Source organism: Myiozetetes cayanensis, unplaced genomic scaffold, assembly GCF_022539395.1.
Source record: "Myiozetetes cayanensis isolate MyiCay16 unplaced genomic scaffold, myiCay2020 scf14, whole genome shotgun sequence".
NCBI classification, from domain to species: Eukaryota; Metazoa; Chordata; class Aves; order Passeriformes; family Tyrannidae; genus Myiozetetes; species Myiozetetes cayanensis.
In genome coordinates this window covers 1661910-1677566 of record NW_026087048.1, presented here as the reverse complement: position 1 = coordinate 1677566, position 15657 = coordinate 1661910, and the positions used below count along the sequence as shown (strand labels likewise).

Here is a 15657-nt window from a genome sequence, read left to right as displayed (position 1 = left end):
TGTTTCAGGGATGAACTGCAACTGCTCTCAAGAGCTACAGCAAAGATGGATCTGAGGAGACTCCACAGATCTCAACAGTAAGTTATTTCTTTGATAGAAACAATGTTTTATGGGAAACTCTGCAAGTGTACACTTGTGTGGTTCTCTCTGTAACCTTCACACTGCAATCTCTTTATTTTGTTATTCCAGTTAAAGCAGCCACTCCATCACCACATGAAATTCTTTCACTGTATCGTTCACAGGCAAACCAATGCAGCAACACTGGGGCCCGAAGTGCTGCAGGATGTCATTGGTTACAAAATTTTATGAAAACAAGATCTTTCAATAGTATTATCTTTACAATACCTTGTAAGGAGATGGGGAGTGGCCATGAAATCCATATTCCCCCACGGAGTTTTGCTAGTTACCTCGTGGCAAAGTGCTTCAAAGAGTCAGCACATTTAACCCAACATGTGGGGGGTTTCCACAAAGACAACTGCTCAAAATTTGCTCATCTTTGCTGTGATGACAACTGGCTGTCAGTACTATGCTACCTACCAGATATTTGCAAATAAAATACCAGCTTCACCTTGTGTATTTAACAGTGAGCACCAAAGTAACTGATTTTCAAAAGAAACTCTCTCTACACAGACTGTTTTGAAAACTGATACTTGGAAATGTTTCCACTGCTGGGTGATTTTGCTGGTGAAAATTAAACTTCACCTATAAAAACCTCTGAAAGCTGTATATAATTTCTAACCTTTAGTGTTTTTTTTTTTAAATCTTCCAAAAGGAGAGTTTCAGGAGAAGACAAGAAAGCAACACCTTCCCTTTAGCCTGCAAGAGCAACTGATTGACACGAGGCAAGATGGAAATTTATTAGATGAATTCCAAGGAGAACCTTTGCATAGTTAGTGCATGAGAGTGGAAAATCAGTCTCATGATTTAGTAAGCACAACCAACAATGCACTTCCCCCCCTTGGATCTGTGGCCACTAAAACAAAGTACTGGAATAAACTGAACTTAGAACAAGCTCCCCAGTGGTTGTATCCAAGTGATAAACCAACATTTAAAAAAAAAATAGTGAGGCATATTCAATTATAGAGCTCACACTGAATGATGAGAGAGAAAAGGGTTTTGTAAAAAAATAAAACAAGTTTTCGGAAGTGCTTGTCTTGTTCTTTCCTTATTTTTATTTTTTGTGTAGGCCCTGTGTTAGTGCAGCAGTATATGTGTATAATTTATAAATAATACACACAGTTTGGCAGTGTGTGCTTACAAAGCTTTTGCTGATAAGGGAGTGAGATAAGAAAGCTCTTCAGAAATCACTGCCTTAAATGAAAACCTGGCAGGCTGGCAATGCTATTCCAGGGAAATTAAGGCAATGACTGACTGTATGAAGATCCACATGGAACACAGTGTTTTGGTTTTAGCTTTCAACAAAAAATAACAGGGTTTGGGTTTTGTTTTTGCCCTCATAGGCAGATGGCATTTGTAACGCTTCAAACTGCAATTCATGTTTGAAAAGGAATGATAATGGCATTAGGCAGGAACACGCTGTTCCTGCACGGATATTCACAGTCATTACCCGGCCACTTGCACAGCCTGGCCTCACAGTTGCCTCAGCAGTGCCCTGCTTGGATCCCCAGGGCACCTCTACCCCCCAACTCACGGCACACTCCCTTCATCTGCGTTAAACAATCTCCAACAACTGCTGCACAAGCAGTTGACCTCAACCACACACTTGTACCACAAGCAAGGCGTTTTTCTGCCTGCTCTCTTTGCCACTGAAACGCTGCCATTCCCCTGGGAGTGCTCTTATAAAGCCAGCTGAAGTTGTAAGATGAAAACTTTTAGAACACATTCTCTGCCCAGGCCCCTCCCAATATCTTTTGTCTTGTGGGATTCCTACAGAAAAGCAAGTGCCTTGTGAAACTTAAATCCCATTGTTCCTTATTTACTATTTCTTGCCTTTTTGTTAGGCAGAATGGATTAAAATCTGGTTGGCACCTGGACCACCACAGCCATCAATACAAACAGGCTGCTGAAAGCCTTTGCTTTCAGGAAGTGTGCAAGAAGAACGAGAATTTTAGAGCACTGTTCAAAGAGAAGTCACCTGAGAACAAGTAACACTTCCCTAAATCTTCTCATGGGGCAATTTCAACCATTAAATATTTGCACCAGAGCTCAGGCTCCCATCACTTCAGTGATCCCCTGACCCAGCAGATGTGCCACTGGTTCCTTCTGCTTGCCCCTCATTCTGGTTGTGCAGCAGTGGCTCCCACTTGATCCTTTCCCCAGAACCTTCAGATACCCCCTTGCCAACAGATGTTTCCTTATACCACAACAAAAAAATCATCCAAGAAAACCTTTCAGTCAAAAATCAGAGAGAACTACAAGAATCACAAAAAACAAGAAGTGACAGGAGTTACAAAACTTGCAAGCTACAGGAATTCAGTTTGGGCTTTTTGACTTCATTTATAGGCCCATTGCTAAATTTTGATTCTGCCCTGGTATCTAAATATTTTTACTGTGTCTAAGGATCATGTCCCTCAGTCACCATCATGTTCCTGACACAATCCTCCCTCGGGGTTACCACAGGCACCAGCACTTCTGTCAGGCATGGCTGACTTGCCTTTCCTGCTTCTGTTTTTGCTGCCAAGTCCCACCTCACATTTCCCGACGCGGCACTTGGCACATTTAAATTGGACAAAGGTAAAAGGTACTTGTTGTAAATTACTTTTAGACCAATTAATCTTTCCAGATGTACAAATTCAAGCCAGCAAGTTTTGAAACTGTTTTATGCTTATATTTATGGGATCTAAACACAAACTTTAAATCTCACATTCCAGAAAAATCAGAACTTGCCCACTATAACCAAACTATAGTACAAGCTGGCCTTGAGTGAGCTGAGACAAAAGGTTTGCCACATTACCGATACCAACTCCCAAGAAAGGCAGAGAGAGATCATTATAAGCAAATAAACAAGAATATGTAATAAGAAAGGCATTACAAAACTCTGAAGACCTTTCTAAGCTAGAAACACCACCACTGTTTAAGAGGTTCTCACACCACAGCAAACACTTCAGCAAAGCACTGAACACTTTGATAGACTAGAGCAACAAACCTCTACCACAGCTGACAAACGTAAATTGTTATTCAGCTCGAAAAACTCATCAGTCCATGCAGTACCATTGATTCTTTATCACCTCGACTGTTATTTGCTGTGATTTAGAAGACTGAGACCCTCCTGCTTATTCATGGCCTGTATGTCACTTTTTCACAGAAACACGAAATCTCAACCTTAGCAAAGTTGCCAGAAAGACACGAGGTTCATTTACAACTCACTTCAGCTCACACTTTCTCCCTGCTGCCCAAACACAGAAAGATGAGCTACCTACTGAGAATGAAAGGAAGGCAGCCTCAAGTGCCAGCCTGAACCAGCTTGGCACAAATCCAACTGGTTGCTGCCAAGTCAAGGGAGTACAAGTCAGTCAGCACTGCAATACTGTAAAGATATTTTAAGACAAGACTTACTGTTGTGCAGTCACCCTCACCTTGGGGAGTCAGTCAGTGCATTTTCCAGCTTCTCGGAGGCGCTTCAGAGGAAAAAGGCGCCGGAGCTTTGAGAATCGAGGGGGTGGATCTCTGGGGATGAAATCCCAGCCTGCAACTGGAAGTGGAAAATATCAAAATGTTATCACAATTGCCTCAAGTATGCAGGCTAATTCAAACTCAGCTCCAAGATAAGCACGTGTGCACACAGCCCAGCCAGGGAAAGGGTTCTCTGACACTGCTGGCAAAGGGGTTTTCAGCAGCATTAGCAGGGCCAGAAACCCTGCAAATTCATTGTGCACAGTTACAAGCCTGGTGTCAGAACTGCCCACAGGCTCCTCAGCACCTTCTCATCCCCAGGCACATCAGCCTCACTCCAAAGGCACAACTTCCCTGCACCCAGAGACAAAAGGCCACGATTCTCTCAATTCTGAGCACACACAGGGTTTCACAGCACCCTGGGCATCAGCCTAACACATCTAAGGAGCCTGGGCCACCCTCAAGGCATTCTGCTTGAAACAGGAACGGATTGTTTAATCACAAGAAAAATACAGCACACAAGAGCTTAAGGCACGACATGATGTCCATAATCATAATCTCATCCACGGAGTTGCAAAAGCCTAGATTATTCTGCTTAATATAGCCTCTGGAACTTGGAAACCAAACTGCTCTGAAAAAAAAAACCTCTGCTTTATCATTTGTACTTCCCTTGTCCCCAGAAATTCTTCAGTTCAATTTGATTTATAGTCTTAGAACTGTATGTGGTCAAAAGCAGAAGCCCAGAGGTAAAAATCTGCCTTCTCCTTCAGGTACCAACAGACAGGACAACCTAAAACTGCAATTTCCAGCTCCAAATCAGTAACGTTTGTCCCAACTCACACTAAAATCCAAATGCAAACAAATGAAATGCAATAATCCCTTATTAAGACATCCTCCCCCCATCTGCAACAACACCCAACCATTCTGCTTGCTGTTCCCAATTTGCATCAGCATTCTATTGTCTGCAGAAACATGCATAAGCAGACTTGCCAAACCTCTTAAAGATTCAAAGGCTGGGAAAAGAAAAGAATTTCTGAAAGCTGGATACAGTGGTCTGTAAACACATTCACACTTCTTTCCTAATTATGGCCTGGTGCAAAGGCAGCATCTGAGAAAGGCTTCTTAACAAGAAACTCTGCATATTAAAACAAAATAATCAAGATGTCCACACATCTGGCAGTTTACCAGCTATCTCTGAGGGTCAGATAGGACTGGGAACTGAGAAATACCTCAAATGGTGTTCTCAGAACTAAAATGCTAAAATTATGGATTGGAGGGATGCTTCAGCTCACGTTTCAGGAACATAAAACACTGATATCCCAGTTGTCTGACACTGCAGTGCCACAAGAAGGAAGGGAGGTGATGCCTGTACTACTGTCTGCATGTGGAGACTAATTAGGTACTGTCGTTTTTGCAAGCCACCTATTAATTATTAATGCACTTTAATAGATGTACATTATATAGGTAAGCACATACAGTGACACAGTCCAAACAATAATGCCTCAGAACACCCCTGCTCTGTGCAGTCAAATCCTTGTAGAAACAATACCAAATAAGAGAAGGTTTTCACAGCAGAAATTCTAAATCATCAAGAAGACTGTGCAGTTCAAGCTATGCCACAGCCAGGCAGCTCTTCCAAGTTGCTCCTCCCACTCCAAACCAAGACTTGAATCTACTGTTAGTGGTGTTTTGTTCTAATCAGTTATATTTATAACCATAGATGCATTTCCTAATGTAAGTAGAATTCAGTGATTAGATTAGCTGGCAAATGATGAAAGGAGTCTGAGCAAAACTGTACAACAAACCAAGCTCAGAGTAAAATCACTTAATCCTTTGCAGTTCAAATGCAAGTTCATCTTTCTCAACATCATCTACTCGTAACCAATCTATTCATCACACACACACCACAAACCCTCTCGCCCTCTCAGGCACTACTACAGTGCAATGGCAACATTTCAAATCAACTCAAATTAGGCTGTACCACATTCCATCACATGATATCATGCAACAGATGTTACTCGAAGAACACACAGGACAACTATTCAGGATAAACTGCTGTAATTTGAAGGGTGAAATTAATGGCTATCCTATATGAAGCTGCTGTAGTCTTTATCTAGTTTTCTGCTGAGATTCAGAACTTGAATATTGCCTGAATTTGCAGTAGTTAACCCAGACACCTAGACTGGCAACCAGAAACAAGAACTATTCTTATCTTACTTAAGCTCAGTAATTTTGTTCTCAATAGATAAGCCAGAATTCCACTCAACCCTTTAGTTCTGCAGTGACCAGTGAGTTGGGTGAAGCATTATGAAGCTCAAATGAAATGCTCTTCCAAGAGGCAAGAGACACCCCCATCCCTCCTCAGCTGTCTGGTAACCTTCACTCTCCCCTGGAAATGTCATGTTTTGAAAATTAAAGCAGAAAAGGTAGTTCATCCAACTTAACTCACAGTAAACTTAGCTAACAGCTGTTCTGTTGGAAGAATTACCTCCAACAGATATGAAAACTTTCCATATACTGCAATTTGTAAGGTATTTAAAACTAACGCTGGCAGCTTGCACTCATACGAATAAGTGATGTTTTACATAAGCAAGAGCAACCTCAGAAATGTGTTCTTTGTTTTTAAATCACAGGGACATGGTTCCATAGCTGCTGGGCTCTTCTGATGATGCAGAACTCCCCAAGCCCTTTAAGTAATGTACTTCCAAACTCAGGAGTGGCTTTCTGGCTTGAAATTTAATATGGCTCAAACTTGGCTCTAAAATACAGGTCTGCAAAACAAACTTTAAAAAGATTTGGAGGGAAGTGGTCAAGGGTTTAATCCGACAAGAGGGGGTTTTTTTCAATCAATGAACATTCCCACAACCTTTCTAACCAGGCATTGCAGCAGCATTTTAACACACAAGAAGCCTAAAAACCCTGAAATGGCAGGTCAGCAAAACAAAAGCGCCACACAAGGTGAGCAGAAAGCCAGCAGGGGCCCCGTTCCCACCAGGTGTTCCCATGCAGCGGCACCGTGACAGGGCCCCACGGACATCCCAAAGCAAGGCTGTCCTGCACCCCAGACACCTGCGGGGGTGGCACGGAGGAAAGAGGGGTCAGGACACGGCACGGACAGACCCTCTGCAAGCACCGGGGGAGGCTTTGCTTTGCTCAGTCCCGGACACGGAGCCCCAGCGGGCCCTGGACCGGTGCAGCTCCGGGGAACGGGGGGCTGCGGAGCAGCTCGGCCGCCCGCCCACCCCCGTGTGTGCTGCGCTGGGGCCGTGTCCTGCCCTCCCTCAGGGTTGGCCCCCTGTGACAGCCCGGTGGGGAGATGGATACGGCTCCACGCGTACGCAGACGCGGCGCGATCGTCCTTGGGAGGTCGTCGCTTCACAGCGTATCGCGAAAAGGGTTTTTATCCATCACGGTCGCCGGCAGAGCCCGACAGCGAACAGCTCCGGCAAACCCACCCCGGGCCGGCTACGCGAAGGAAGCGCCAACTCCAGCACCTCCCTCCATCCATCCCAGCCCTGCACGGCACGGGGGAACGCCGGGAGACCGCGGGATCCCCCGCATCCCATGCCGGCCCCGCTCCTAGCCAAGGGTCGGTGAGCCGGGGCCGCTCCCCGCACAGCCCCGGGCCGGGCTGCGCTCCCTGGAACCGGCAACTTGTTGGTCGGGCAGCGCTGCCCCGGGCGAGGCTGCACGGGGGCACCGGGGCTGAGGCTCCCAGCGGAGCACTGTGCCCGCACATCGAGCGGTGCCCCAAGCCCCAGAGCCCCACAGCGCCGAGCGCTGCCCGCGTCCCCCGAGCCCCTCAGCACCTAGAGCTAGCTACAATCCCTGAGCCCCACAGCGCCGAGCACTGCCCGCGTCCCCCGAGCCCCTCAGCACCTAGAGCTAGCTACAATCCCTGAGCCCCACAGCGCCGAGCGCTGCCCGCGTCCCCGAGCCCTCAGCACCTAGAGCTAGCTACAATCCCTGAGCCCCACAGCGCCGAGAGCTGCCCGCGCCCCCCGAGCCCCTCAGCACCTAGAGCTAGCTACAATCCCTGAGCCCCACAGCGCCGAGCGCTGCCCGCGTCCCCCGAGCCCCTCAGCACCAAACCCCACAGCACCAAGAGCTGGCCATAACCCCCGAGCCCCTCAGCGCCGAGCGCTGCCCGCGCAGAGCGTTCCCCCTCACGGTGCCGGGCAGGGACCGCACGCTCCGCGCGCCGTGCACCGGCGGAGCAAGGCGAGTGTCCCCGCGGGTTCCTACCGGGCACGGCGTTGCTGCGGCACCGCGGGGCGCCCGAGCCCCGCCGCTCCCCCGCCTCCTCCCGTCCTTCGCCCGCTCGCCCGCGGCCGCTGCGGCCCCGCCGCTCCCGCAGCCGCCGCGGAGCGGGCTCGGCGCAGACCCCCGCGGGGAGGGCAGGAAGCGCGTCATCACTGCGGGCCGCTCCCGCCCTGCCCGCCCGGCGCTGAGGGAGCGCGGGCACAGCGGGTTCGGTGGGGATGGAGCCGGCACCGGCCGGGGCACAGCCCGCCTCAGCCATACCTGTGCGGGGGGAACAGGAACCTCTGCCGGAGCCACCCGCACCCCAGAGGGAGGCAGCGCCGCTCCCGCTCCGCCCGGCACCGCGGGCACCGGGAGACGGCAGCTCCTCGGGGAGCAGGAGGAGGAATGCCGAAGCAGCCCCCCGCGTCCTACCCCCGGCACAGGGTGCCGAACGAGCCCAGGCACAGCAGCGCAGAGCCCGCAGGCTGGGCCGCACAAGGCGTTTGCAAGTAACAGGATCATCGAATCCAACCTGTGACCAAACACCACCTTGTCACCCAGAACAGGGCTTCGTTAAGCACCTCCAGGGTCGGGGACACTACCACCTCCCTGGACAGCCCCTTCCAATGTCTACTCACCCTTTCTGTGAAGAAATTCTTCCTGACGTCCAACCTGCACCTTCCTTCGCACGAGTTGAGGCCGTTTTCTCTCACCCCGTCGCTGGTTGCCTGGGAAAAAAGGGTCCCATCTCCTTACACCCTCCTTTTAAGGAGTAGAGAGCAATTAAGTCACACCTGAGCCTCCTTCAGGCTGAGTTCCCCCCAGCTCCCTCAGCTGCTCCTCATCAGACCTGTGCTCCTTCCCCAGCTGTGTTCCTTTCTCTGCCCCTGCTCCAGCCCCTCCCTGTCCTTCCTGAGCTGAGGGCCCAGAGCAGGACACAGCACTGCAGGGGTGACCTCAGCACAGGGCAAGAATCCCCTCCCTGGTCCTGCTGCCACACTGTTCTGACACAGCCAGGACACAACACCAGCAACGAAGGGGCTGCAAAGCAAAGGAGCCTCCGGGCTTTCCTTACACTGCTCTGAACTGTTCTGCCACTGTTAGATTGTGTAAATGGTTTCCATACCAATACATCGATACCAGCATGAGAAACAGTTACACCTGTATAAGTCCCTTACATAAATTAGTATCATACGTACTGGGGCCTCTATCTGCAGCAGTTAATAATCATGCAATTAAAGTAATTTAATCTGATTTAGCTGAAGTGCAGCCATTAGTATGTATTTTGACTTGTGACCAGATTAAAGATCTGCCTCAGATCTTTTTAACTACAGCTGGTTTTGTCTTCCAGAATAATTTTGCTGCAACAAATTAACCTTAAATCTGTAGTTACAAAAACTAACTAGGTTACCTTGTACATCCACCCTACAGCATTCAAAGCATCACAATGTTAACATCATTACAGTAATAGTCACTCAAAGCTGTGTCATCTTTAGCAAAGGAACAACAGCTGGTTAATTAAAACAGAGACTATGCAGAGTTTGCTTTGTAACTTGCCAACACTTGCCAATATACCTGTTTTACAAATGTGATATTGTTATTGTGTTGTTACTAAAGAGATACTATCCTGACTGCCATTAAAAGAAGTGATAACTGAAGTGTTTCTTGTGGTTTAGAGGTAGTTTTGCAGATACAAGTTACCCGTGAACAACCATAACACTTTGCATAAAGAGCAGTTTGGGGTTTGTTTTGGGTTTTGGGGGTTTTCCCTGGCCTTTTACTACCATGATAAGCTTCCAACAGAGTGGCTTTCCCTGTTTGGCATACAACTTTAACTTCCTTCTTAAAAATATCCATAAAGATGAATTACATTCTTCTCTTTGTGCAGTATTATTCTATTTTCTGCCTGCAATATTGCTTCAAAAGAAGATTCCTCTACTCCATGGCTATCCTTGACTGCCTTAGCTTTTCCTGCCCTTCCTTTTCAACCTTTTCCCAGCCCGTGTGTTCTCTCACACACAGAAAAGTGCAAGGCCACATTTCCAGTCTCCACTGCCCTTGTCATGCCTGTGTTCTGCTGTTCCCTTTCCTGTGTCAGTTCACAGGAAGGCTGGTTAAACCTCTGTGCTGCAAACAGCTGCAGGGAAATCTCTGCAAAGAGATTGAGCAAAATGTCGGCAAAAATACCCCCCAAATCAAAAGCAGCCAAATTTTACCCCACTAGGGATGCAAAGGCAAGACCAGGATCCCTGTGCCATTTCTGTGCCTTGCTACTCCCAGTACAACTGTGTGTCTGGACACATCTGCTGTGTCCCTTTGTGCCCAGCCAGTGACTTGCTCTGGAGCACAAACCAGCTCTTCTTTCCTCTACAAGGTCTGAGCACTTACCTGCAATCCACAGTAAGAATCCACGATGAAACTGTCACAATAATTAACAAGGGGTTCTGTCAATCTCTCATGGGAGGATCCAGCTTTTGTTATTTCAGCAATGACAAATATCCGTATTTTTTCTTCAGTACAGTGGATATAGAGGACAGAAGTATAACTTCCTGGTTCCTTTACAGTATTTCAGCTTATACAAATTTGCAGATAGGTGTACTTCCCTTGAAAAAAAAAATAAATTATAGTACCATTATAGCTGAATCTGAAAGCATTTACATCAGTGTATTCGTAAGACCCAAAGCTTCTTTAGCATTTCTACAGAAGCTTTGGTCTTTCTATTCAGTCTTCCACTGATTTCCAGGAGTATAATTAAACTGATTTTAGCAGTCATAGCTTTGGAGTTTGAGATATTATATACCTGTGTGGCATAATAATCTCCTGAGAGTAAATCAGACTCCATCCAGTTGCAGTTACCAGCTGTGACAGGTAATGTTTATGATTCACTCTGATTGAGTGGAAAACAACATTAACACCCCCCAATTCTAAGCTCTATTTGTATTCAGGGAACATTTTAAAACTGAGACATTGAATTGGACACCTGACTTCACTTCTGAGGTTATGTTTTCCTTCCATCCCAGCTATTCTAACACTTTATCTTTCTGTCTTATAATTACTAAACCCCAGAGTTTTAGGGGTGAATATGCTTTGTCAGAGCAAGAACTACAACAACTTAATGTCCTCCTAAAGTGAAATGAGATTGGTGTGTGAACATCAGGAGCGTTCTCCAGTGGTTTGCCAGTGAGGTTGGGGATGGTTTTTTTTCTTCCCCCCAGCTCAGGAGGCAGATGTTAATCTGCAGAAACAGTCATGAAGCATCCACACCAACTATCCATAAATGATGTCATGCTTGTTCATAGCCCTCTGTTAATCCTTGTATTGAAATTACTTTAGCATTCTGGTACTTAAAATACCCTGTGGATGAGAGTGACACTGGCATATTTGCTGATGTTTTGGGTGAACTAGAGCTTAGCCAAGTGTGTTGGGGGGGCCCTTCAGTGAAGTATGTTATAACCAGTGGTCTCATCTGTCCTTTCCAATACTCCTGAAATCACTGTCTCAGAACAGGCACATCAAAATGCAGCACAAGTCATACCCAAGCACATAAACTGCATTCTGTGTGTGTGACAGGACTATCCTAAAAATTAAATTAGAAAATTTTGAAAGTTGTGTTTTTAAGACATTTATTTATAAGATGGCATTTGGAATGAGTCCAAGTTACCCTTGATGAATAAATAGCATTAAGCAGAAGCCAGCAGTGCCATTATTACTTTAGCATTAGCAGCTGCAATAGTTCTGAGTGCTCTGACAGCCCCTTATGGCCCTGAGCACCCTCACCTGGGGCCTCCACCCACCCCCTGCCCACGTGGCCCAGGAGCTCCATATAAGCTCAGCCCCAGGGTTAGCCCCTGTTTGAACTGGTCTGGGGCTCAGTCATTCTGGAGTTGTGGGCTCTGTGAGTCACATTGTGATTTAAACCCCGAATTTCTGTTCTGGCATTGAGCCTGTTTGTACATGGATCTGCTGTAGAGACCACTGGGCTGTGTGTGACCTTCACTAGGTGTTATCCTGACCTGGGCATTGGTTTCCTGGCTGTACCTTGACTCTGCTTTATTGCTGCAAACCTCTCTAGGGCTTTGGGCTCCTGACTGAACCTGTCCTGTTGCTCTCCCTGGGTACTGCAGGGGGGCTCCTCCTTTGCTGTGCTCTGTTAAAATCTCTCGACCAGGAGATGCTGCAGCCTCTTGGTGTAGCTGGTCCTGGTGTTCTACCAGCCCTGCTAGGAAGCGGCTTTGAGGACCCAGTCTGGGTTTGTGGTGTTAATTCAGATGGATTCTTATTGCTCTGCTCTCGTTGGTCATAATAAACAAGTGGATTGTAATGACTTTGTATTTATTGCAGTTTTAACTTTATAGCTGGAAAACTTTTCTTTCCTCTGCTTGACTAATGCCTGTTTAGATGTTCCTGCTTATATTGATTTCTTTAGGGTTCTTGTATTCTCCTCTGTATCATTATAACTTTATGCTTTTCAAAATCTAGTGCAGCCTTCCCTCTTCAGGTTTTATTTGTGAATCCTGTTAGCTGCCTAGATTGCTTCTGCTGTTCTGATACTGAGCTGATTAACTTCTGGGTTGTGTTTGTACACAGGCTATTTATTTTCTCTCTGAGCCTCTCTTTACCAACTGAGTTTAACAACACTGGGATGTATCTTCAATTTGTTCCAAACATTTGGACTCTGAAGTCTCTCCTTCAGTGTTCACAGGTAATTCAAACTGCAGAGTTTGGTTCTGCTAACTTGGATGTGTACAATGGGTATTTTTTTGATACCATGGTGCCTGGGATTGTGGGCAGTTATGGGCTTTATGAAGATTGAGTTATCTCTGCTACCTTGAGTCACTCATTTGACTTCAGCAGAGTCACCACCACCCTCTCCCTCCCTTCCTCAGGCAACATCCCAAGAGCTCCCTGGGCTGAGAGGCAGCAAAGGACCCTTGTGCCACAGGTGGACAGAGGAAGGGGGGATGGTTCTGATTTTCTTCCCCATTACTCACCCCCACTTGTAGTTCCCAGGTACCCCCCAGTGGGTGTGAAATACCCTGTGCCACATCTTGTGCTCAACATGTTCAGTGAAGGTCTTGAGCATGTGAGAGGAAAGTGGAGCTCTGGGTAATGATTTGATTGCTTGCCTGGTGTAAACGCTACTGCTCTTTTCCTTTTTGGCTTCATCCACCTTCCTTATCCATTACCAGTGCACTGTAGAAACCCACAGCATTACTGTGCTACAACAACCCTGCTCTCAACTTACATTGGCTTTTTCTTTCTTATAGCAATTGGACCTTCCAGTGAGCTCTTCCCTTGTCCTGCTTGAGATTCAGTTCTGTAAGGGAATAGGTTGTTATTAAGAGACATTACAGCATTGCTGAATCTTACTCTTTCAGGAATTATTTTATTACAAAAAAATTCCCTTTGGCTGGCTGCCCTTAACAGAGACATTGGGTAACTGCAGGGTTCATATCTGTCTCATCTTATATGGGCAGGTTTACAGCATTCTAGGTCATGCACAAAGCTGTAGCAATCTTGTCATGACCTAACCAATTTTTCCTGGCTCTGCTAATTCTAGTTATGATGAAAAGACAATGCACTGTCTCTCAGTGCAGGATCAGCTGATCTTATCAAATTCTTTTTTAGCCCTGTGGTTACAAAATACAATATGAAAGAGAAATTGCATTTTTCTCTTCTAGTAGCTGTTATATCTGTGGAAGATCAGTCAGCCATTTCTGAATGAGAAAAGGAGTTTACAGGGTTAACAGCATTGCTAAGGAATACTCAAGATCAAGACTGCAGAAAACAAAGGGGGATGTTTTGGTACCTAAACTTCAAGGGAACAGCAGTCTCAAGAGCTCAAAGAGAAAGAAGGATAGGATTGTAATTCAGATCTGGTTCCCATAGAAAATGTCAGTCCCAGCCAAGTTAATGGGACACAGATTTGGCAATGTGGGAGGTCAGGAGACTTAGAACATCCCTCACAAATGTATCCCACATAGTACCACAGTGGCAGGGTCATAAAGTGCTCCCCAGTCAATCAGTCTGCTGCTCTCATGTGTGGCACTTGTACCATCAGAAAAATCCTGGCTCCCAAACACTGTTTTCTGTGGGGCTGCCCCTCAGAAGGCAACTCAAGTTGCCTTTCGATTAAAAGCCCCCTATGGCTTCTGATAAACACATTCCCATTTCTGTTTGCAGCTGAACTACGTCCTGGTCTGATGACACTTCCAGGCTTCCCCAACTGCTGCAAGAAGGATCAGAAAACAAACTGAGGACTGTCATCCAAACCCCTGCGTGCATCCAAGTGGTAATTCTCCATGTGAACAGTAAGTAACACAGAATCTCTGAGCTCCAGATATTCCTGAGTGTACTTACAGATGCTTTTCCACGTTGTTTTCCAAAGCACCTACAAAATTAGTGTTTGTTTTTAAAGGTTTGGCTGTCTTATTTTTTTCTTGTCAATTATCCAGAGACAAAGCACAGTTTGCTGCACAAATTGCACATGTAAATATTGTATTACAGTTTTGAAAATGCATTTAGCCCTCTAAACTGCTTGGCTATTATATGGAGTGATCCAAATTGGATGTGACTCGTATGGAATTACGTTGAACTTTCTGCTTTGTCTGAAACTCATATCATGCAGCAATGCTGGTGTTTTTTCAATTGCCCGTATTTTCAGGATGCTGATACGGCACTGGAGCAGTGCCAGGTATTTTAGGAAGTACGTTGCTGTTTCCCTGGCCTCCCAGATGTTACAGTACATTAACTTTGTTTCTGGAATAAGGAATAATTTTTACTGTATTTCTTTAACTACTGTGATTCGGTGTTAGAGAACAATCTTTGCCATTAAAATGAGATGTTGTTAGCACCTTGTCTGCAAACAAATAATTTAGGTAACATGCACTATAAGGTAGGTAACTCTGGTTCCTGTATCTTTTATGATCTCCTTCAATGGCTGGCAAGAACTGCACCTCATTTTTTAGTATGTGGTTTTATTGTTCAGAATTATTGATTATTTGTCATGATTTATAACAGAAAAAGTCTTTGATGCTTGAAAACAATGAAAGACAGACTTGGCCATATTTAAATGAATCCAACAGATGCATTGTCTGAGCCTGTGTGGTACCAGAGGACAGAGCTCTAGTCAACACAGGATTATTTCCTGCTGGAGCTTTGCCAAAGAAAAATTGGCATCAGTCACACTATTCTTTATTGGGAGCCTCTTCTAGAGCATGTTTAATGAAATGCTCACATCTGGGCCCACAGGGTGGACTCTGTGTGTACAGGCAGTGAAACTCTTCCAAATCCATTTTTTTGCAAACTTCTCACTCAAGGAAAAAACCCCCTGAGGATCCGCTCTGGGCATGTGTGCTACTTTAGTGCTACTTTAGCAGGGCTGGGCTCTGGAGCTGAGTATCAGATAAGCTCTGCTCCTTCCTCTGCTTCCCCTTCGAGTGCTCTGCTCCCTTTATGGCCACCCAGGGATTTCCATGGCACAGCCCCAGCTCCTCGGGCAGCCAGCGCTGCTGCAGCTCCTCATCTGTGCTGGGGAGCTAGGGAATGAAGGCACAGGGAGAGGAGCTGTGATTTGGGATGCTCACTCCTGAGGGGAGGCACGTGGTGGGGCAGAGTGCAGAAAGAGATCCATCAGCTCTGCTGATGGGGAGCTGCTATACGGACCCCTCAGTCCAGTTCTTCCTGAGGTGTTCCTGCTGCTTCCTTGGCCTTGTACCTTGGTCACAACAAGGGCAGTGCCTGCTGTGGCCAGGTGGGACTCAGCACTGAGCTGTGGGCAGGGATTTGGGGTTCTGCTGTGGCCAGGTGGGACTCAGCACTGAGCTGTGGGCAGGGATT

The 15657-nt window shown here is 46.5% G+C and overlaps 1 protein-coding gene across 1 annotated transcript in view; it reads right to left on the bottom strand.

Moving 5' to 3' along the window:
• TLN2 (talin 2) overlaps window positions 1-7955 on the bottom strand; it is a 128221-nt gene extending 120266 nt beyond the window's left edge. The window contains exons 1-2 of the mRNA XM_050309141.1: window positions 7819-7955; window positions 3537-3652 (exon numbers count right to left, since the gene is read on the bottom strand). The gene's annotated coding sequence lies outside the window, so the exon portion shown is untranslated. The remainder of the gene's footprint in view (window positions 1-3536; window positions 3653-7818) is intronic.
• Between the last annotated feature and the right edge of the window lie 7702 nt (window positions 7956-15657).